Source organism: Salvelinus namaycush, chromosome 17 (assembly GCF_016432855.1).
Source record: "Salvelinus namaycush isolate Seneca chromosome 17, SaNama_1.0, whole genome shotgun sequence".
Taxonomy (NCBI): Eukaryota; Metazoa; Chordata; class Actinopteri; order Salmoniformes; family Salmonidae; genus Salvelinus; species Salvelinus namaycush.
In genome coordinates, this window is record NC_052323.1 from 36915148 (window position 1) to 36939147 (window position 24000).

The 24000-nt window shown below is 47.8% G+C and overlaps 1 protein-coding gene across 1 annotated transcript in view; it reads right to left on the minus strand.

Annotated features, from left to right (window-relative positions):
• LOC120062099 (teneurin-2-like) overlaps positions 1-24000 on the minus strand; it is a 338488-nt gene that overhangs the window by 87350 nt on the left and 227138 nt on the right. The gene's annotated exons all lie outside the window — the stretch shown is intronic.

Consider the following 24000-nt stretch of genomic DNA (forward strand, 5'->3'; position numbering starts at 1 on the left):
TTGTGATGTCCTGTACTCGTGCTACTGGGTAGAACAGTAGGAAGCAGCCTTGTATGTCCTGTACTCGTGCTCCTGGGTATGAACAGTCGGAAGCAGTCTTGTGTGTCCTGTACTCGTGCTCCTGGTGTAGAACAGTCGGAAGCACGTCTTGTTATGTCTGTACTCGTGCTTGGGTAGAACAGTAGGAAGCAGCTTGTTATGTCCTGAACTCATGTCCTGGGTAGAACAGTAGAAGCAGCCTTGTTGTCCTGTACTCGTGCTCTGGGTAGAACAGTAGGAAGCAGCCTTGTGATGTCCTGTACTCGTGTCCTGGGTAGAACAGTAGGAAGCAGCCTTGTGATGTCCTGTACTCGTGCTCCTGGGTAGAACAGTAGTAAGCAGCCTTGTGATGTCCTGTACTCGTGCTCCTGGGTAGAACAGTAGGAAGCAGCCTTGTTATTTCCTGTACTCGTGCTCCTGGGTAGAACAGTCGGAAGCAGTCTTGTGATGTCCTGTACTCGTGCTCCTGGGTAGAACAGTCGGAAGCAGTCTTGTTATGTCTGTACTCGTGCTATGGGTAGAACAGTAGGAAGCATCTTGTTATGTCCTGTACCATGTCTCTGGGTAGAACAGTAGGAAGCAGCCTTGTTATGTCTGTACTCGTGCTCCTGGGTAGAACAGTAGGAAGCAGCCTTGTGATGTCCTGTACTCGTGCTCTGGGTTAGAACAGTAGGAAGCAGCCTTGTTATGTCCTGTACTCGTGCTCCTGGGTAGAACAGTAGGAAGCAGTCTTGTGATGTCCTGTACTCGTGCTCCTGGGTAGAACAGTAGGAAGCAGTCTTGTGATGTCCTGTACTCGTGCTCCTGGGTAGAACAGTAGGAAGCAGCCTTGTGATGTCCTGTACTCGTGCTCTGGGTAGAACAGTAGGAAGCAGCCTTGTTATGTCCTGTACTCGTGCTCCTGGGTAGAACAGTAGGAAGCAGTCTTGTTATGTCCTGTACTCGTGCTCCTGGGTGTAGAACAGTAGGAAGCAGCCTTGTGATGTCCTGTACTCGTGCTACTGGGTAGAACAGTAGGAAGCAGCCTTGTGATGTCCTGTACTCGTGCTACTGGGTAGAACAGTAGGAAGCAGTCTTGTTATGTCCTATACTCGTGCTACTGGGTAGCACAGGTTTTTGCCTTGGGGACCGAGATGTTTCTCACCATAGAGCTGCCTATGATGACAGCTGGTGATGTTAAATGGACCGGTCTCTCAGGTATCCTCACGGTCTGGTGTGGCTGGGAGCTCCGAGGATCTGAACCCAAGATAGGAGGCACCAGAGAGGGAGACATAACAGAGGACCAAGACGCAGGTATCTCCGGATCCGATCTTGATTGGGAAGCCACCAAGGACGAAGGCTCCGGAACCTTTGGATCCAGCCATTTCTGGTCTGTGTCAGGTCCGGGCTCAACATCTCCAAAGAGACCCCATTGCCAGAGGACACTTTCTTCGACTTCCACGGCGAGTGACGTACCGCCATGGCTGGTTTGTTGGGTCGAGAACAGCTCCATTCCCCAGGGAAGGGGGAGATCCCTTCTGGGATGAAGCCCTGCTGAGCACCTGCCAGCCGGCTGTGGAGAGCCGACACTGCGGTGACACTTCCATCAGACCAGAGCGGCGTCCAGCTACTGGGGTGGAAGAAAAATAAAAAGTAGGTGGGCGAGGGTTCCCCAGTAGCTTGTGTAGGTTTGCTACTTGCTTGCTAAGAGTAGCCACTTCACCCTTGTTTTCCTCCGCAAGCAGGCAATTGCTGCATTGAAAGTCAACGCGGTCCACATTGTCCAGGAACAAAGCAAAGTAAACACAGCCCCCGCAGCGCTGGAAACGTTCAATTGCGACCACCATTTGAGACCAGCGAGCCAACTAGGCTAGCGGGGCTTCCGTATCTCTCCGCCTCTGCGGAATCTGTCAGGATCCCGGGACAGACAGCAGCGCTCACAGCAACTAATCCCAACAGGGCCGCAGGATCCAAAATAACATAAAAGTATATAGAAACACTGTCAGCTTTACAGAAACAATAAACAGAGGCCTCTCGTTCAGCGTTCAACAACAAACATACGTCGTGCTCAGACGTATGATGACATCATTGTGCAATTTCCTGTAAGAAACTGAACATGAGTGCTAATGCATGTGTGTGTGTGTGTGTGTATGATGTGTGTGTGTGTGTGTGTGTGTGTGTGTGTGTGTGTGTGTGTGAGGAGAATGAGGAGAGGGTGACCTTGCGGTAGAGAGAGAGTGTCAGTGACTCTCTGTCCTGGTGTGTGTGTGTGTGTGTGTGTGTGTGTGTGTGTGTGTGTGTGTGTGTGTGTGTGTGTGTCATAACCACTCTGCTCTCTGGAACATGTTCAAAGACCATCACCCTTCTCCCCTCCCCCCCCCTTACCTTCCTCCCTCCTCCCCCCTATCCCTGTCGGTCCTCTCTGGTGTCCATGGTGATAGATAGAATAGGATGGCAGATGTTCCAGTGTTCTCAGTGTTCCCGTTCCACATAAACAAAGGCTGGCTGTTATCTCTGACATTCCAACAGAGCCTTGTTGAAGGTTACCTTGGATTCCACCACTATGATAAAAGGCTGAGGCCCACTCCAGTTAGAATGCATGTTCTCTGAACAGACACTCACAGCTCTCTCAAACAATGCCTTAGGTCTGACCTGTGTATTTCTGATGTGTATATAGTGCATTATGTGAAACCTAGAGGACGGCTGTATACCCAGTCAAACCTGAAGCTTGAAGCCAGTTTTTATTCTAGACATGGACTGATTTAGACCTGGGACACCAGGTGGGTGCAATTCATTATCAGCTAGAACAGAAAAGCAGTAGTAATCCGGACCTGGTAAGGTAACATTTGAATACCTCTGATTTATAGCTTGAATTTGACACTCCCAAAATGGGCTTAACCATCGACCCTTAATAAACAGGCAGGTTTTCAAAGATCGGTCAACATCAAATCAAATCAAAAGCAACTAGACAAACATTTCCACATTAAACAACATGAATAATAATTTCTGTCGTCAACGACTATAGTAGATATTCATAATTTCAGTACTAGTAAAATTCTTACACGGAACGTGTAATTCCCGGCTGCACCGACGCAATGTAAAGAGGACTTGTTGAGAGCAGGCACAGTCCAGACTCAATGTAAAGAGGACATGTTGTGAGCAGGCACAGTCCAGACAACGGGGGAGATGCAGAACACAAACACAGGACCAATCACATGGAACCTGGTTGAGAAGATGTAACAAATGGATCCAAAGTTTCAATAACAAGTTGTTTTGTAGTCTTTATGAAGACTTTATGAAGTCTTTATGTAGTTTTAATGTATAATGTGTTATGTAGTCTGTATGTATAACGTGTTATATAGTCTCTATGTATAATGTGTTATGTAGTCTGTATGTATAATGTGTTATATAGTCTCTATGTATAATGTGTTATGTAGTCTTTATGTATAATGGGTTTATGTAGTCTCTATGTACAATGTGGTGTGTAGTCTGTATGTATAATGTGTTATGTGTGTGTTTATGTATGTTATGTAGTTTATGTATATGTGTTATGTAGTCTGTAGTATAATGTGTTATATAGTCTCTATGTATAATGTGTTATATAGTCTCTATGTATAATGTGTTATATAGTCTCTATGTATAATGTGTTATGTAGTCTGTATGTATAATGTGTTATATAGTCTGTATGTATAATGTGTTATATAGTCTCTATGTATAATGTGTTATGTAGTCTGTATGTATAATGTGTTATATAGTCTCTATGTATAATGTGTTATGTAGTCTGTATGTATAATGTGTTATATAGTCTCTATGTATAATGTGTTATATAGTCTGTATGTATAATGTGTTATATAGTCTCTATGTATAATGTGTTATGTAGTCTGTATGTATAATGTGTTATGTAGTCTGTATGTATAATGTGTTATGTAGTCTGTATGTATAATGTGTTATGTAGTCTCTATGTGTAATGTGTTATGTAGAATCTATGTATAATGTGTTATGTAGTCTTTATGTATAATGGGTTTATGTAGTCTCTATGTACAATGTGGTGTGTAGTCTGTATGTATAATGTGTTATGTTGTGTTTATGTATAATGTGTTATGTAGTCTGTATGTATAATGGGTTTATGTAGTCTTTATGTACAATGTGGTGTGTAGTCTTTATGTATAATGTGTGGTGTCGTCTTTATGTAGTGTGTGTGTGTATGTGTAGTCTTCACTTATATCACAAATTATATTGATGTGAGGGCTACAAAGTAAACAACTTGTGAGGGGGTTCTGTTTATGTTTGGTGCCCGGGGGAGAGAGTGGGTTTGTTTGGTGCCCGGGGGAGAGAGTGGGTTTGTTTGGTGCTCGGGGAGATAGTGGGTTTGTTTGGTGCTCGGGGGAGATAGTGGGTTTGTTTGGTGCTCGGGGGAGATAGTGAGTTTGTTTGGTGCTCGGGGGATAGAGTGGGTTTGTTTAGTGCCCGGGGGAGAGAGTGGGTTTGTTTGGTGCCCGGGGGAGAGAGTGGGTTTGTTTGGTGCTCGGGGGACAGAGTGGGTTTGTTTGGTGCCCGGGGGAGAGAGTGGGTTTGTTTGGTGCCCGTGTAACAGTATAACTTTAAACCGTCCCCTCGCCCCGACACGGGCGCGAACCAGGGACCTTCTGCACACATCAACAACGGTCGCCCACGAAGCATCGTTACCCATCGCTCCACAAAGGCCACGGCCCTTGCAGAGCAAGGGGCAACACTACTTCTAGGTTTCAGAGCAAGTGACGTAACTGATTGAAACGCTACTAGCGCGTACCCGCTAACTAGCTAGCCATTTCACATCCGTTACACCCGGGGGAGAGAGTGGGTTTGTTTGGTGCCCGGGGGAGAGAGTGGGTTTGTTTGGTGCCCGGGGGAGAGAGTGGGTTTGTTTGGTGCCCGGGGGAGAGAGTGGGTTTGTTTGGTGCCTGGGGGAGAGAGTCGGTTTGTTTGGTGCCCGGGGGAGAGAGTGGGTTTGTTTGGTGCCCAGGGGAGAGAGTGGGTTTGTTTGGTGCTCGGGGGAGATAGTGGGTTTGTTTGGTGCTCGGGGGAGAGAGTGGGTTTGTTTGGTGCTCGGGGGAGATAGTGGATTTGTTTGGTGCTCGGGGAGAGAGTGGGTTTGTTTAGTGCCGGGGAGAGAGTGGGTTTGTTTGGTGCTCGGGGGAGAGAGTGGGTTTGTTTGGTGCTCGGGGGAGATAGTGGGTTTGTTTGGTGCTCGGGGAGATAGTGGGTTTGTTTGGTGCTCGGGGGAGAGAGTGGGTTTGTTTGGTGCTCGGGGGAGAGAGTGGGTTTGTTTGGTGCTCGGGGGAGATAGTGGGTTTGTTTGGTGCTCGGGGGATAGAGTGGGTTTGTTTGGTGCCCGGGGGAGAAAGTGGGTTTGTTTGGTGCCCGGGGGAGAAAGTGGGTTTGTTTGGTGCCCGGGGGAGAGAGTGGGTTTGTTTAGTGCTCGGGGGACAGAGTGGGTTTTGACAGAGTGGGTCCTCTCTCTCTCTTTCTCCCCCTCCTCTCTTTCTCCCCCTCCTCTCTTTCTCTCTCTCTCTCTCTCTCTCTCTCTCTCTCTCTCTCTCTCTCTCTCTCTCTCTCTCTCTCTCTCTCTCTCTCTCTCTCTCTCTCTCTCTCTCTCTCTCTCTCTCTCTCTCTCTCTCTCTCTCTCTCTCTCCTCTCCTCTCCGTCTCTCTCTCTCTTTCCTCTCTCTCTCTCTCTCTCTCTGTCCCCAGCCGCGGACCACACCACTAATGAAACCAGGGCAGCCAATAGCACAGCCTCTAAATGAACACACCAGCCAATTACACACTCCCTAATTGGACCAAAGGGGGATTGGAACGGGCTATTACTTTAAAAGGTAATATCTAATGCACACACGCACGCAAGCGCACACACACATCATTGTGGACCGGACAAGTCTGTGTACAATTAGCAGTGTAATTGAGGCCAGACTCGTTAATTTAGTGGAAACAGTTAATATGCATTTATCTGAATGGCCAGGGGAGGTGGCAGGAATAAAGTGTGTGTGTGTGTGTTAATTGTACAGTGCGATTCTTCTGGTCAAATGAGTTTAGTGGTAATTGGTTTCCAAAAACCTCTCTCTTCTCCTCCTCTTCTCCCTTCCTTCTCCGTTTCCTTCCTCCTCCTCTCCCTTCCTCCTCCTTTCCCTTCATCCTCCTTTCCTTTCCTACTCTTCTCCTGTCCTCCTCCTGTCCTCTTCCCCTTATTCTCCCTTCATCCTCCTCTCCCTACCTCCTCTTCCTCGCTAAGGTCTTGGAAAGTAGGGGCTAATATCAGTCTCCAGTGTGTGTGTGTGTGTGTGTGTGTGTGTGTGTGTGTGTGTGTGTGTGTGTGTGTGTGTGTGTGTGTGTGTGTGTGTGTGTGTGTGTGTGTGTGTGTGTGTGTGTGTGTGTGTGTGTGTGTGTGTTGTTGTTGATAGTCTGGACAGGTTGGCAGGGAAAAGGGATGAAGCTTGATCTCCATGAAGGCACCAGAGTGAGATTTAGGGTTTAGGCTAGAATGACAGTGCAAGAGAAAAAGGGAGAATGGGAGAAACTGAGCAAGGAGTTGATAGAAAGAGATTGTTTAAGGGAGAGAGAGAGAGAGAAGAGTAAGAAATAGAACATAAGGGAGAGAGAGAGAGGAGAGAGAGAGAGAGAGAGAGAGAGAGAGAGAGAGAGAGAAGAGTAAGAAATAGAAGATAAGGGAGAGAGAGAGAGGAGAGAGAGAGAGAGAGAGAGAGAGAGAGAGAGAGAGAGGAGTAAGAAATAGAAGATAAGGGAGAGAGAGAGAAGAAACCTGCACACTGCTCTTGATAGTATCACTGCTCTTTAATAAGCTTTACGTATCGACCTCAAGGCCTTCCTCAGAGCTTTACGTATCGACCTCAAGGCCTTCCTCAGAGCTTTACGTATCGACCTCAAGGCCTTCCTCAGAGCTTTACGTATCGACCTCAAGGCCTTCCTCAGAGCTTTACGTATCGACCTCAAGGCCTTCCTCAGAGCTTTACGTATCGACCTCAAGGCCTTCCTCAGAGCTTTACGTATCGACCTCAAGGCCTTCCTCAGAACTTTACGTATCGACCTCAAGGCCTTCCTCAGAGCTTTACGTATTGACCTCAAGGCCTTCCTCAGAGCTTTACGTATCGACCTCAAGGCCTTCCTCAGAACTTTACGTATCGACCTCAAGGCCTTCCTCAGAGCTTTACGTATTGACCTCAAGGCCTTCCTCAGAGCTTTACGTATCGACCTCAAGGCCTTCCTCAGAGCTTTACGTATCGACCTCAAGGCCTTCCTCAGATCTTTTACGTATCGACCTCAAGGCCTTCCTCAGAGCTTTACGTATCGACCCCAAGACCTTCCTCAGAGCTTTACGTATCGACCTCAAGGCCTTCCTCAGAGCTTTTGTGAGTTTTTTTTTAAATTAGCAGCTTTACGTAGACATAGCTCTACCCACATCTGTTTCATGCATCGAATGGGGTTGGAGTCGAGGGGAAATAAGTACGTGTTACCAAATATAACAATGTGCATTTCATAAATATTCAAATAAAGTGTGTACATAAATGTATTAAACATGTCTGTAAAACCAGCATGAGGACATCGACCCACCAAGCAAGTTTTCATAAATCATTGGGTACAGCGCAAGAAAAACGTCAGAGTCATCTGAAATGGGGGCATTAATTCATGTTCACATTTACAACATAACATACATAGGCATTTCATCATTAAGACCTTCAGGAAATAATGTCTGGAGGGTGAAAATGATTATTTATATCACCTCGCCTGTCTGATATTATCTTTCTCTATGCCACAAAACCTTAATGCAGACATGTCATGTTTTAGGTCATTAAAATGTACTGGATAATCCTCTGTTTCTTCTGATTCAACTGATTCTCTGTTTGAGAGAAGGAGAGGTTTTACCTACAGAACACAGCCTACATGGACATTTAATCATGTAGATACCATGGGTGCTGGAGCATGTACCCGTTTTCCTGTATGTGGGTGGCAGAAATATTCACACTTCATCATATTGTTGCACTGTGAGCAACCTCTGCATTTATAGCTACCATTCAGAAGAGGGCGTAAAAGCAGGTCAGAGAGAATTACCATTATATATAAAAGCAGGTCAGAGAAAATACCATTATATATAAAAGCAGGTCAGAGAGAATTTCCATTATATATAAAAGCAGGTCAGAGAGAATTATCATTATATATAAAAGCAGGTCAGAGAGAATTACCATTATATATAAAAGCAGGTCAGAGGGAATTATCATTATATATAAAAGCAGGTCAGAGAGAATTACCATTATGTATAAAAGCAGGTCAGAGAGAATTACCATTATATATAAAAGCAGGTCGGAGAGAATTACCATTATATATAAAAGCAGGTCAGAGAGAATTACCATTATATATAAAAGCAGGTCAGAGAGAATTGCCATTATATATAAAAGCAGGTCAGAGAGAATTACCATTATATATAAAAGCAGGTCAGAGATAATTACCATTATATATAAAAGCAGGTCAGAGAGAATTACCATTATATATAAAAGCAGGTCAGAGAGAATTACCATTATATATAAAAGCAGGTCAGAGAAAATACCATTATATATAAAAGCAGGTCAGAGAGAAATGCCATTATATATAAAAGCAGGTCAGAGGGAATTACAATTATATATAAAAGCAGGTCAGAGAGAATTACCATTATATATAAAAGCAGGTCAGAGATAATTACCATTATATATAAAAGCAGGTCAGATAGAATTACCATTATATATAAAAGCAAGTCAGAGGGAATTACCATTATATATAAAAGCAGGTCAGATATAATTACCATTATATATAAAAGCAGGTCAGAGAGAATTACCATTATATATAAAAGCAGGTCAGAGGGAATTACCATTATATATAAAAGCAGGTCAGAGAGAATTGCCATTATATATAAAAGCAGGTCAGAGAGAATTACCATTATATATAAAAGCAGGTCAGAGGGAATTACCATTATATATAAAAGCAGGTCAGAGAGAATTGCCATTATATATAAAAGCAGGTCAGAGAGAATTACCATTATATATAAAAGCAAGTCAGAGGGAATTACCATTATATATAAAAGCAGGTCAGAGAGAATTACCATTATATATAAAAGCAAGTCAGAGGGAATTACCATTATATATAAAAGCATTTGATTTCTCAATCCACATATCGAGGTAATGAACACGTTTAGTGTCACATGTAATAGTGAATTTGAGATTGGGGTCAATGTCATTGAGTAGTGCCATAAAGTCTGACAGCTCTTTCCCCGTTCCCCCCCATATGCTAAAAATGTCCTCAATATATCGATACCACTTCAGGACTTTATTCACAAATGGATTTTCGTTTTCATTGTTAACAAAACTGTCATGCCCGCTCCCCCTCTCTGGCACTCATGGGCGCATCATTACGCACACCTGTCACCATCGTTACGCACATCAGTGCTTCATGGGACTCACCTGGACTTTGTTAGCTTATTGATTGCCTCCCCTATATCTGTCACTTTCTCAGCTTCTTCCCCGTGTCTGCATTAATGTTGTTTTGTTCCTCTTGTTCAGACGCTTTCCTATGTTTGTTTCATGTCCGTTATTTATTAAAGATTCACTCCCTGTACTTACTTCTTGTCTCCCAGCGTCTGTCCTCACAAAAACGCTCTTCAAAAAGACCCACATAAAGGTTATCATGAAGGTTAGCATATCTCGGAGAGAATGTGAAGCCCATCGATGTTCCATTCCTTTGGAGGTAGTATTCATCATCAAACCTGAAGTAGTTCTAGGTCAAAACATATTCAGCCAGTGCTAGAATAAAGTTCGTTGGTGGGTATTTGTTAGTATCTTGGTCTCTTAAATAGTGAGCTAGGACTGCAAGCACCCCCCCCCCCCCCCCCGTACGGGAAATGCTGCTATATAGACTCTCCACATCTAATGTGACCAAAATACAGTCTTCTGTTAATCCCGTTATTGGTGAGATCTTGTTTGTGAAGTCTATAGTCTTTCACAATGCTGCACATGAGATGTAATGAAAGAGTCTAGCATTGGGCCTGTTCCTGCAGCCAGTGGTCTGCCTGGATAGTTGCCTTGTTGTGTTTTAGGTTTGTGTAATTTTGGCAAAATGTACAGGCATGGACGTACTGTATGGCACATTTGCAGCAAAGGTATTCATATTCAGGTTTTGAGATAAGGTTATTTAATAGGACTCCAGATTAGAGCGTATCTCCCTTTGGAACACCTGTGTGGGATCAACACTCAGTTTTCTATAGAAACGTTCATTGCTGAGTTGTCTCTGAATCTCTTTGTAATTTGTCATAGTCTGAAACGACCCCAGCACCCTCCTTGTCTGCAGGTTTGATAACCAAAATTGAATCTTTCATTAGTTCATTAAGTGCCTGTTCTTCTGTTCTAGTGAGGTTCTTCTGAATGTGGTTTGTTTGTCTCCTAAATACTGACTTCTTGTTAGACTAAACTACAATAGGTATTAATCAAGGAGTTGTTAACTATAGGACAGAATTTGCTTTTGGGCTTAAAATGGGTACCAGTTCTTTGTTGGGTTTCTAGGCCCGAAACAGTGTTTTGAGAAAACACGTGCTTAAATTTAATCTTGCGAAAGAATTTAAACAGATCTACTTTTGTATCATATGGTTTGTCTGTACATGTAGGTACAAAAGAGAGGCTCTTAGATACGACTGAGACTGGTGCTTCAGTGAGCTCATTTTTGGAGAGGTTAATTACCACATCCTGCTTGCCTCTCCGTGTCCACGGCCTGTGTTTCTGGTCCCCTCTTCGACCGCTTGCCTCTCCGTGTCCACGGCCTGTGTTTGTGGTCCCCTCTTCGACCGCTTGCCTCTCCGTGTTCACGGCCTGTGTTTCTGGTCCCCTCTTCGACCGCTTGCCTCTCCGTGTTCACGGCCTGTGTTTCTGGTCCCCTCTTCGACTGCTTGCCTCTCTGTGTCCACGGCCTGTGTTTCTGGTCCCCTCTTCGACCGCTTGCCTCTCCGTGTTCACGGCCTGTGTTTCTGGTCCCCTCTTCGACTGCTTGCCTCTCCGTGTTCACGGCCTGTGTTTCTGGTCCCCTCTTCGACCGCTTACCTCTCCGTGTTCACGGCCTGTGTTTCTGGTCCCCTCTTCGACCGCTTGCCTCTCCGTGTTCACGGCCTGTGTTTCTGGTCCCCTCTTCGACCGCTTGCCTCTCCGTGTTCACGGCCTGTGTTTCTGGTCCCCTCTTCGACTGCTTGCCTCTCCGTGTCCACGGCCTGTGTTTGTGGTCCCCTCTTCGACTGCTTGCCTCTCCGTGTCCACGGCCTGTGTTTGTGGTCCCCTCTTCGACCGCTTGCCTCTCCGTGTCCACGGCCTGTGTTTCTGGTCCCCTCTTCGACTGCTTACCTCTCCGTGTTCACGGCCTGTGTTTCTGGTCCCCTCTTCGACTGCTTGCCTCTCCGTGTCCACGGCCTGTGTTTCTGGTCCCCTCTTCGACTGCTTACCTCTCCGTGTCCACGGCCTGTGTTTGTGGTCCCCTCTTCGACCGCTTGCCTCTCCGTGTTCACGGCCTGTGTTTCTGGTCCCCTCTTCGACTGCTTGCCTCTCCGTGTCCACGGCCTGCGTTTCTGGTCCCCTCTTCGACTGCTTGCCTCTCCGTGTTCACGGCCTGTGTTTCTGGTCCCCTCTTCGACTGCTTACCTCTCCGTGTCCACGGCCTGTGTTTCTGGTCCCCTCTTCGACTGCTTACCTCTCCGTGTCCACGGCCTGTGTTTCTGGTCCCCTCTTCGACTGCTTGCCTCTCCGTGTCCACGGCCTGTGTTTGTGGTCCCCTCTTCGACTGCTTGCCTCTCCGTGTCCACGGCCTGTGTTTGTGGTCCCCTCTTCGACCGCTTGCCTCTCCGTGTTCACGGCCTGTGTTTCTGGTCCCCTCTTCGACTGCTTACCTCTCCGTGTTCACGGCCTGTGTTTCTGGTCCCCTCTTCGACTGCTTGCCTCTCCGTGTCCACGGCCTGTGTTTGTGGTCCCCTCTTCGACTGCTTGCCTCTCCGTGTCCACGGCCTGTGTTTCTGGTCCCCTCTTCGACTGCTTGCCTCTCCGTGTCCACGGCCTGTGTTTCTGGTCCCCTCTTCGACTGCTTGCCTCTCCGTGTCCACGGCCTGTGTTTCTGGTCCCCTCTTCGACTGCTTGCCTCTCCGTGTCCACGGCCTGTGTTTCTGGTCCCCTCTTCGACTGCTTGCCTCTCCGTGTCCACGGCCTGTGTTTCTGGTCCCCTCTTCGACCGCTTGCCTCTCCGTGTTCACGGCCTGTGTTTCTGGTCCCCTCTTCGACTGCTTACCTCTCCGTGTCCACGGCCTGTGTTTCTGGTCCCCTCTTCGACTGCTTGCCTCTCCGTGTTCACGGCCTGTGTTTCTGGTCCCCTCTTCGACTGCTTACCTCTCCGTGTCCACGGCCTGTGTTTGTGGTCCCCTCTTCGACTGCTTGCCTCTCCGTGTTCACGGCCTGTGTTTCTGGTCCCCTCTTCGACTGCTTACCTCTCCGTGTCCACGGCCTGTGTTTGTGGTCCCCTCTTCGACTGCTTGCCTCTCCGTGTCCACGGCCTGTGTTTGTGGTCCCCTCTTCGACCGCTTGCCTCTCCGTGTTCACGGCCTGTGTTTCTGGTCCCCTCTTCGACTGCTTACCTCTCCGTGTTCACGGCCTGTGTTTCTGGTCCCCTCTTCGACTGCTTGCCTCTCCGTGTCCACGGCCTGTGTTTGTGGTCCCCTCTTCGACTGCTTGCCTCTCCGTGTCCACGGCCTGTGTTTCTGGTCCCCTCTTCGACTGCTTGCCTCTCCGTGTCCACGGCCTGTGTTTCTGGTCCCCTCTTCGACTGCTTGCCTCTCCGTGTCCACGGCCTGTGTTTCTGGTCCCCTCTTCGACTGCTTGCCTCTCCGTGTCCACGGCCTGTGTTTCTGGTCCCCTCTTCGACCGCTTGCCTCTCCGTGTTCACGGCCTGTGTTTCTGGTCCCCTCTTCGACTGCTTACCTCTCTGTGTCCACGGCCTGTGTTTCTGGTCCCCTCTTCGACTGCTTACCTCTCCGTGTCTACGGCCTGTGTTTCTGGTCCCCTCTTCGACTGCTTGCCTCTCCGTGTTCACGGCCTGTGTTTGTGGTCCCCTCTTCGACTGCTTGCCTCTCCGTGTTCACGGCCTGTGTTTCTGGTCCCCTCTTCGACTGCTTACCTCTCCGTGTTCACGGCCTGTGTTTCTGGTCCCCTCTTCGACTGCTTACCTCTCCGTGTTCACGGCCTGTGTTTGTCGTCCCCTCTTCGACCGCTTGCCTCTCCGTGTCCACGGCCTGTGTTTCTGGTCCCCTCTTCGACTGCTTACCTCTCCGTGTCCACGGCCTGTGTTTCTGGTCCCCTCTTCGACTGCTTACCTCTCCGTGTTCACGGCCTGTGTTTGTGGTCCCCTCTTCGACTGCTTACCTCTCCGTGTTCACGGCCTGTGTTTCTGGTCCCCTCTTCGACTGCTTGCCTCTCCGTGTTCACGGCCTGTGTTTCTGGTCCCCTCTTCGACTGCTTACCTCTCCGTGTCCACGGCCTGTGTTTCTGGTCCCCTCTTCGACTGCTTGCCTCTCCTATATAATTTATTTGTGTAGCCTAGTTGTGCTCCTTTCGGGCTTACAAAATAGTCTGTGTGCGATGGTAGCTGGAGTCGCTGTCTGTAGGGAATTCGCTCTCAGTGGATGCCGCTGTGTTTGCATTTCCATGTCCTCCAGACGCTGCGTATCTGCGTCCCCGGTCAGTGGTGCGTCCCTACGTCGGCCTCTCTCCCGTCCTTGGGCCTTCCCATGCCGACACCTAGTTGAGCTGGTAGTCCTCTGTGTCTCCTTTATATTTCTTGATCTTTGTTGCTTGTAGGAAGTCTCCATATTTCCCAATGGACTGGTTGATTGAGTTGCCTATAGCTGTGAAGTCCGGGCCTAGAATCACCTTCATTAGAGGAGATTATAGACTCTTTTACTTCCTTCGACACGTGTTCAACGATTAATAGCATTAAATCTAACCAACATTTGTTGACGGTTTCACCCCATTTCTGAACGAAAGTTTTGTTGTTTTCTCTATTGTAGGCTCCTTGTGTAATACCCACTAAGACGGGTGCCATGCAGGAACAAACAAGTCTTTCTCTCTGAGTCAGACCGGGGAGGTGATATAAATAATACTCTGAGTAAAAGAGAGTGTTTTGGGATTTTCACCCTCCAGACAGTATTTCCTGAAGGTCTTAATGATGAAATGCCTATGTATGTTATGTTGTAAATGTGAACATGAATTAATGCCCCCATTTCAGATGACTCTGACGTTTTTCTTGCGCTGTACCCAATGATTTATGAAAACTTGCTTGGTGGGTCGATGTCCTCATGCTGGTTTTACAGACATGTTTAATACGTTTTATGTACACACTTTATTTAATATTTATGAAATGCACATTGTTATATTTGGTAACACGTACTTATTTCCCCTCGACTCCAACCCCATTCGATGCATGAAACAGATGTGGGTGGAGCTATGTCTACGTAAAGCTGCTAATTAAAAAAAAACTCACAAAAGCTCTGAGGAATGCCTTGAGGTCGATACGTAAAGCTCTGAGGAAGGCCTTGAGGTCGATACTTAAAGCTCTGAGGAAGGCCTTGAGGTCGATACGTAAAGCTCTGAGGAAGGCATTGAGGTCGATACGTAAAGCTCTGAGGAAGGCCTTGAGGTCGATACGTAAAGCTCTGAGGAAGGACTTGAGGTCGATACGTAAAGCTCTGAGGAAGGCATTGAGGTCGATACGTAAAGCTCTGAGGAAGGCCTTGAGGTTGATACGTAAAGCTCTGAGGAAGGCCTTGAGGTCGATACTTAAAGCTCTGAGGAAGGCCTTGGGGTCGATACTTAAAGCTCTGAGGAAGGCCTTGAGGTCGATACGTAAAGCTCTGAGGAAGGCCTTGAGGTTGATACGTAAAGCTCTGAGGAAGGCATTGAGGTCGATACGTAAAGCTCTGAGGAAGGCCTTGAGGTCGATACTTAAAGCTCTGAGGAAGGCATTGAGGTCGATACGTAAAGCTCTGAGGAAGGCCTTGAGGTCGATACGTAAAGCTCTGAGGAAGGCCTTGAGGTCGATACGTAAAGCTCTGAGGAAGGCCTTGAGGTCGATACGTAAAGCTTAATAAAGAGCATTGATACTATCAAGAGCAGTGTGCAGGTTTCTTCTTTTTTCTCATCTTATTCAACTGTTACCATGCACCTGCAACAAAGACAGCTCAGATATGCGAGTGCCTTTTGAATATTGTATTATGTGGTAATGAAAGCATCTCCACACACACTCCCATCCCTCTATCCAACTGATGCAACTAAACTGCAATTGACTGTTACACAAAGGTTAAACGAGTTGCTGAGAACTCTGCATTTTGTACAGTACAGAGAAACACAGGAAACACATGATTTCAGCAGAAAGGCATGAGAAACGTACACTTGAGCACATAGGCCTACTGACAGACTGTGTGTGTGTTGGGCTGAATAAAGTTAGATGTGTATCGGAGCTTTGTCCCGTTTCTGAGTCCTCGTTTCCTCTTCTGATAAACACAGAGACCATGAAACACTCTTCTCTGGCCTAATGTATTCGCCTCTCCTCTCTCCTCTCCTCTCTTTTCTCCTCTCCTCTCTTTTCTCCTCTCTTTTCTCCTCTCCCCTCTCCTCTCTTTTCTCCTCTCCTCGCTATACTCCTCTCCATCCAGCCATTCATCCATCCATTGTTAGAGACGGAATATTGTGGTATTTACTATCTGATCTGATATGAGAGAGAGATAGAGAGAGGAGAGAGAAAGATACAGAGAGAGTCCTCTGTCTTCAATTAGTGTGTGTTTCTAACCAGCCAGTGAAGCACCACAGTCTAATTGGGCTAACAATCAGACGGAGATAACACCAGCACTAATGACCGAGGAAATAAAGAAATGCAATGAGCCTAACTAAAAGATCATTTGAACAAGACTGTGTCATGACTCCTCACGGATATCTGCTCTTCTCCTCCTCTGCCTGACCATCCTTCCCTTTGTCTCTCTCGCTCCCATCCTCTCTCCTCTGTCTCTCTCTCTCCCCTCCTCTCTCCTCTGTCTCTCTCTCTCTCCCCTCCCCCCTCTCTCGCTCCCCTCCTCTCTCCTCTCTCTCTCTCTCCCCTCCCTCCCCTCTCTCTCTCTCCCCTCCTCTCTCTCCCCCCTCCTCTCTCCTCTGTCTCTCTCTCCCCTCTCTCTCTCTCCCCTCCTCTCTCCTCTGTCTCTCTCTCTCCCCTCCCCTCTCTCTCGCTCCCCTCCTCTCTCTCTCGCTCCCCTCCTCTCTCCTCTGTCCCTCTCTCTCCCCTCCTCTCTCCTCTGTCTCTCTCTCTCTCCCCTCCCCTCTCTCTCGCTCCCCTCCTCTCTCTCTCGCTCCCCTCCTCTCTCTCTCTCGCTCCCCTCCTCTCTCCTCTATCTCTCTCTCTCCCCTCCTCTCTCCTCTGTCTCTCTCTCTCCCCTCCCATCCTCTCTCCCCTGTCTCCCCCCCCCCCCCCCTCTCTCTCTCTCCAACCTCAACAAATCCCCTATACATCACTTCTGCTACAGAAACCCCTGAGGGACATACAGCACTGACAGAAAAGTCAAGAGAGTAAAGTCATAGTCAGCATCTGATATCTAAAGTAGTAACATCCTGTCTAATGCTCCAACTATGGCCTGATGGCCCTAACACATTCAATGACCTGTTTGTCCCTCCTGGCCACCTGTTCTAGAGGTCTCTGCCTCCCCCAGGCCATGCCCTGACCTCTCCTAGACTGCCACCGCATGGTAAGAGCAGAACCTTTAGCAGTACGATGACAGACCATGCTGCCCCCCCCCCCCCCCCCCACACACACACACGCTCTGCTCCTCATGGTCATACACCATATGCCTGACTTCACCAGCTATCCACACATCTAGCTACTGTACACACACACACACACACACACACACACACACACACACACACACACCGACACGCGCACACACACACGCGCACACACACACACACACACACACACACACACACACACACACACACACACACACACACACACACACACACACACACACACACACACACACACACACACACACACACACACACACACACACACACACACACACACACACACACACACACACACACACGATAGAGGCACGCACACACAAAATCGACACACACTCATGCACGCAGACACATGGAGTTCAGCTCACCTCTCGTGTGTGTCATGGGGAATGTGAGGTGTGTATGGCCATGTTCCAAACCTACCTCCTTGACCTCTACTACCTCACTCTGTGCCAGTCCTGGTGGCCAACAATGAGGGGGTGGGGGTAAGTCATGAAGTATAGATTATGTTCATGCATGTGTGTGTGTCTACTGCGTGTGTGTACTGTGTGTGTCTACTTTGTATGTGTGTACTATGCGTGTGTATTGTGTGTGTGTCTACTGTGTGTCTGTCTACTGTGTGTCTGTCTACTGCGTGTGTGTACTGTGTGTGTGTCTACAGTGTCTGTCTACTGTGTGTGTATCTACTGTGTGTGTGTACTGTGTGTGTGTACTGTGTGTGTACTGTGTGTGTACTGTGTGTGTACTGTGTGTGTGTACTGTGTGTGTACTGTGTGTGTGTACTGTGTGTGTGTGTACTATGCGTGTGTACTGCGTGTGTGTCTACTGCGTGTGTCTACTGTGTGTGTGTCTACTGTGTGTGTGTGTGTGTGTGTACTGTGTGTGTGTGTATGTGTGTGTACTGCGTGAGTGTGTATGTGTGTATACTGCGTGTGTGTATGTGTGTGTACTGTGTATGTGTGTGTACTGCGTGTGTGTACTGTGTGTGTACTGCGTGTGTGTGTATGTGTGTGTACTGCGTGTGTGTGTACTGTGTGTGTACTGCGTGTGTGTGTATGTGTGTGTACTGCGTGTGTGTGTATGTGTGTGTACTATGTATGTGTGTGTACTGCGTGTGTGTACTGTGTGTGTACTGCGTGTGTGTGTATGTGTGTGTACTGCGTGTGTGTGTACTGTGTGTGTAATGCGTGTGTGTGTATGTGTGTGTACTGCGTGTGTGTGTACTGTGTGTGTACTGAGTGTGTGTGTATGTGTGTGCACTGCTTGTGTGTGTACTGTGTGTGTACTGTGTGTGTATGTGTGTGTACTGCGTGTGTGTGTACTGTGTGTGTACTGCGTGTGTGTGTACCGTGTGTGTACTGTGTGTGTGTGTATGTGTGTGTACTGTGTGTGTACTATGTGTGTGTGTGTACTGCGTGTGTGTACTGTGTGTGTACTTTGTGAGTGTGTATGTGTGTGTACTGCGTGTGTGTACTGTGTGTGTACTGTGTGTGTACTGTGTGTGTACTGCGTGTGTGTATACTGTGTGTGTACTGTGTGTGTGTACTGTGTGTGTACTGTGTGTGTACTGTGTGTGTACTGTGTGTGTACTGCGTGTGTGTGTACTGTGTGTGTACTGTGTGTGTACTGTGTGTGTGTACTGTGTGTGTACTGTGTGTGTGTACTGTGTGTGTACTGTGTGTGTACTGTGTGTGTACTGTGTGTGTACTGTGTGTGTACTGTGTGTGTACTGTGTGTGTACTGTGTGTGTACTGTGTGTGTACTGTGTGTGTACTGTGTGTGTGTTTACTGTGTGTGTACTGTGTGTGTACTGTGTGTGTACTGTGTGTGTACTGTGTGTGTACTGCGTGTGTGTTTACTGTGTGTGTACTGTGTGTGTACTGTGTGTGTACTGCGTGTGTGTGTACTGTGTGTGTACTGTGTGTGTACTGCGTGCGTGTGTACTGTGTGTGTACTGTGTGTGTACTGTGTGTGTACTGCGTGTGTGTTTACTGTGTGTGTACTGTGTGTGTACTGTGTGTGTACTGCGTGTGTGTGTACTGTGTGTGTACTGTGTGTGTACTGCGTGCGTGTGTACTGTGTGTGTACTGTGTGTGTACTGTGTGTGTACTGTGTGTGTACTGTGTGTGTACTGCGTGTGTGTTTACTGTGTGTGTACTGTGTGTGTACTGTGTGTGTACTGCGTGTGTGTGTACTTTGTGTGTACTGTGTGTGTACTGCGGGTGTGTGTATGTGTGTGTACTGCAGGTGTGTGTATGTGTGTGTACTGCAGGTGTGTGTATGTGTGTGTACTGCGTGTGTGTGTACTGTGTGTGTATGTGTGTGTACTGCAGGTGTGTGTATGTGTGTGTACTGCGTGTGTCTATGTGTGAGATTGAAATGTTTGGACCTGTATGTATGAAGTTGTACGTGTTGAGTCCATATTCTCTTAATCTCTATTTGCACCTCTCTGTCCTCTCCTCCTCCTTACTCCCTCTCTCTATCTCTCTGTCCTCTCTTCCTAACTCCCTCCATCTATCTCTCTGTCCTCTCTTCCTCCTAACCCCTCCATCTATCTCTCTGTCCACTCCTCCTCCTAACTCCCTCCATCTATCTCTCTGTCCTCTTCTCCTCCTTACTCCCTCTCTCTATCTCTCTGTCCTCTCCTCCTAACTCCCTCCATCTATCTCTCTGTCCTCTCCTCCTCCTAACTCCCTCCCTCTATCTCTCTGTCCTCTCCTCCTCCTAACTCCCTCCATCTATCTCTCTGTCCACTCCTCCTCCTAACTCTCCCCTCTATCTCTCTGTCCTCTCCTCCTCCTAACTCCCTCCCTCTATCTCTCTGTCATCTCCTCCTCCTAACTCCCTCCATCTATCTCTCTGTCCTCTCCTCCTAACTCCCCCCTCTATCTCTCTGTCCTCTCCTCCTCCTAACTCCCTCCCTCTATCTCTCTGTCCTCTATTCCTCCTAACCCCTCCATCTATCTCTCTGTCCTCTATTCCTCCTTACTCCCTCCATCTATCTCTCTGTCCTCTCCTCCTCCTAACTCCCTCCATTTATCTCTCTGTCCTCTCCTCCTCCTAACTCCCTCCATTTATCTCTCTGTCCTCTCCTCCTCCTAACTCCCTCCATTTATCTCTCTGTCCTCTCCTCCTCCTAACTCCCTTTCTCTATCTCTCTGTCCCTATCTCTCTGCCCTCTCCTCCTCCTAACTCCCTCCATCTATCTCTCTGTCCTCCTAACTCCCTCCCTCTATCTCTCTGTCCTCTCCTCCTCCTAACTCCCTCCCTCTATCTCTCTGTCCTCTATTCCTCCTAACTCCCCCTCTCTATCTCTCTGTCCTCTATTCCTCCTAACCCCTCCATCTATCTCTCTGTCCTCTATTCCTCCTAACCCCTCCATCTATCTCTCTGTCCTCTCCTCCTCCTAACCCCTCCATCTATCTGTCTGTCCTCTATTCCTCCTAACCCCTCCATCTATCTGTCTGTCCTCTATTCCTCCTAACCCCTCCATCTATCTCTCTGTCCTCTCCTCCTCCTAACTCCCTCCCTCTATCTCTCTGTCCTCTCCTCCTCCTAACTCCCTCCATCTATCTCTCTGTCCTCTATTCCTCCTAACTCCCTCCATCTATCGCTCTGTCCACTCCTCCTCCTAACTCCCCCTCTATCTTTCTGTCCTCTCCTCCTCCTAACCCCTCCATCTATCTCTCTGTCCTCTCCTCCTCCTAACTCCCTCCCTCTATCTCTCTGTCCTCTCCTCCTCCTAACTCCCTCCATCTATCTCTCTGTCCTCTATTCCTCCTAACTCCCCCTCTCTATCGCTCTGTCCTCTATTCCTCCTAACCCCTCCATCTATCTGTCTGTCCTCTATTCCTCCTAACCCCTCCATCTATCTGTCTGTCCTCTATTCCTCCTAACCCCTCCATCTATCTGTCTGTCCTCTATTCCTCCTAACCCCTCCATCTATCTGTCTGTCCTCTATTCCTCCTAACCCCTCCATCTATCTGTCTGTCCTCTATTCCTCCTAACTCCCCTCCATCTATCTGTCTGTCCTCTATTCCTCCTAACTCCCTCCATCTATCTGTCTGTCCTCTATTCCTCCTAACCCCTCCATCTATCTGTCTGTCCTCTATTCCTCCTAACTCCCTCCATCTATCTGTCTGTCCTCTATTCCTCCTAACCCCTCCATCTATCTCTCTGTCCTCTATTCCTCCTAACTCCCCCCCTCTATCTCTCTGTCCTCTATTCCTCCTAACCCCTCCATCTATCTGTCTGTCCTCTATTCCTCCTAACTCCCCCCCTCTATCTCTCTGTCCTCTATTCCTCCTAACTCCCTCCCTCTATCTCCTAGGGTTCTGTTCTTGTCGTTTCTCAGTGATTTATTAGGGGACATTAGTCACTCCCTTCCTCCAGGTGACAGCACCTCAGGGGGAGAGTAATCCCTCTCTCTCCTCTAGTCCCTTTGTCATCCCCCTCTCCTCTCTTCGGTCTATCCTTGTCCTTCCTGTCTCCACTTATTCACTGCTCCTTTCTTTCTCCTCTCTCCTCTACAGAACATATGATGAGACCAACCTTTCCTGTCTTCTCCCCTATCCCTTTCTCCTCTCTCTGCACAATAAACAATGAGAGCTTTGCGTTCAGTCTCCTTTCCTCTCCCCCCCACCTTTCGTCTACGTACAAAAACGTATGAACATGTATGCAGTCACAACTTACTGTAAGTCTCTCTGGATAACAGTGTCAGTTAAATGACTAAAATGTAAAATGTTTTAGAATGTAAAATCCTCTCCTCTCCTCTCCTCTCCTCTCCTCTCCTCTCCTCTCCTCTCCTCTCCTCTCCTCTCCTCTCCTCTCCTCTCCTCTCCTCTCCTCTCCTCTCCTCTCCTCTCCTCTCCTCAACACAATGGCAGACCTCTCCTCTTCCAGTTCACCAACCTCTATCCCTATTTTCAATCTCCTCTCCTCTCCTCTCCTCTCCTCTCCTCTCCTCTCCTCTCCTCTCCTCTCCTCTCCTCTCCTCTCCTCTCCTCTCCTCTCCTCTCCTCTCCTCTCCTCTCCTCTCTCTTACAGTGACAGACATGTCTTCTCTCTGTATGAGGGCCACTCACCTGTCTCCTAGCAACTACCTCTCCTCTCCTTCTCTCTGCATTCCCCTTTCTAGGCCGAGTGAGGGAAGAATGAAAACAAGATGCCGGAAGAATGATGAACTAGCCCTCTTCACTCTACCTCTGTCCATCTGTCTATCATTTCATTCATCCATTCGGTAATTTTTTATTAATTAATTAATTAATCAGTCATTCATTCCAGGACTAAAGGTGAGGAAGGATTCAGATATGTTGTGGCACAGTTTATATTCCGGAGAGGAGAAGAGGAGAGTTTGAGGGCTACACCTGGCACGCTAGCTGCCTCTCTCTCTCTCTCTCTCTCTCACACACACACACACACACACACACACACACACACACACACACACACACACACACACACACACACACACACACACACACACACACACACACACACACACACACACACACACACACACACACACACACACACACACACACACACACACACACACACACACACACACACACACACACACACACACACACACACACAGAGAGAGAGAGGGAGGTGAAAGCACTGTTCAGGCACATGTCCTGCTGTAATTTATGATCGGGCTCCACAGAGGACACCTCACATGGGTCCTCTTCACGCTGCATGGCTCTGGGTGCTCCACAGTGTCCCCACTGGGAGCTCTGAACACACATTCAGCACTGCCAAGTCCCCATTGTGAGTACTAAACTCAACACTACATAAACTCTGGGGTTATGCTGATTTAGGGCAGGAGCTACGGGGAACAATAAGTTATTGGCTCAGTGGGTTAGCATGGTGCTGTCAACACCAGGGTTAGAGGTTCCATTCCCTCATGTGTCAACACCAGGGTTGTAGGTTCCATTCCCTCATGTGTCAACACCAGGGTTGTAGGTTCCATTCCCTCATGTGTCAACACCAGGGTTGTAGGTTCCATTCCCTCATGTGTCAACACCAGGGTTGTAGGTTCCATTCCCTCATGTGTCAACACCAGGGTTGTAGGTTCCATTCCCTCATGTGTCAACACCAGGGTTGTAGGTTCCATTCCCTCATGTGGCAACACCAGGGTTGTAGGTTCCATTCCCTCATGTGGCAACACCAGGGTTGTAGGTTCCATTCCCTCATGTGGCAACACCAGGGTTGTAGGTTCCATTCCCTCATGTGGCAACACCAGGGTTGTAGGTTCCATTCCCTCATGTGTCAACAACAGGGTTGTAGGTTCCATTCCCTCATGTGTCAACACCAGGGTTGTAGGTTCCATTCCCTCATGTGTCAACACCAGGGTTGTAGGTTCCATTCCCTCATGTGTCAACACCAGGGTTGTAGGTTCCATTCCCTCATGTGTCAACACCAGGGTTGTAGGCTCCATTCCCACATGTGTCAACACCAGGGTTAGAGGTTCCTTTCCCTCATGTGTCAACACCAGGGTTGTAGGTTCCATTCCCTCATGTGTCAACACCAGGGTTGTAGGTTCCATTCCCTCATGTGTCAACACCAGGGTTGTAGGTTCCATTCCCTCATGTCTCAACACCAGGGTTGTAGGTTCCATTCCCTCATGTGTCAACACCAGGGTTGTAGGTTCCATTCCCTCATATGTGTCAACACCAGGGTTGTAGGTTCCATTCCCTCATATGTGTCAACACCAGGGTTGTGGTCACGCCACATACTACACATAATGTATGTGTTGCTGTAAATGTTGCAAGTTCTGTAAGTCACTTTGGATGAAAGTATCTGCTAAATGTGAGTAGAGAGATCTATTCTGTCCATCTTTTACTACAGTGACTAGTGAGAGTAGAGAGATCTATTTTGTCCATCTTTTACTACAGTAACTAGTGAGAGTAGAGAGATCTATTCTGTCCATCTTTTACTACAGTGACTAGTGAGAGTAGAGAGATCTATTCTGTCCATCTTTTACTACAGTGACTAGTGAGAGTAGAGAGATCTATTCTGTCCATCTTTTACTACAGTGACTAGTGAGAGTAGAGAGATCTATTCTGTCCATCTTTTACTACAGTGACTAGTGA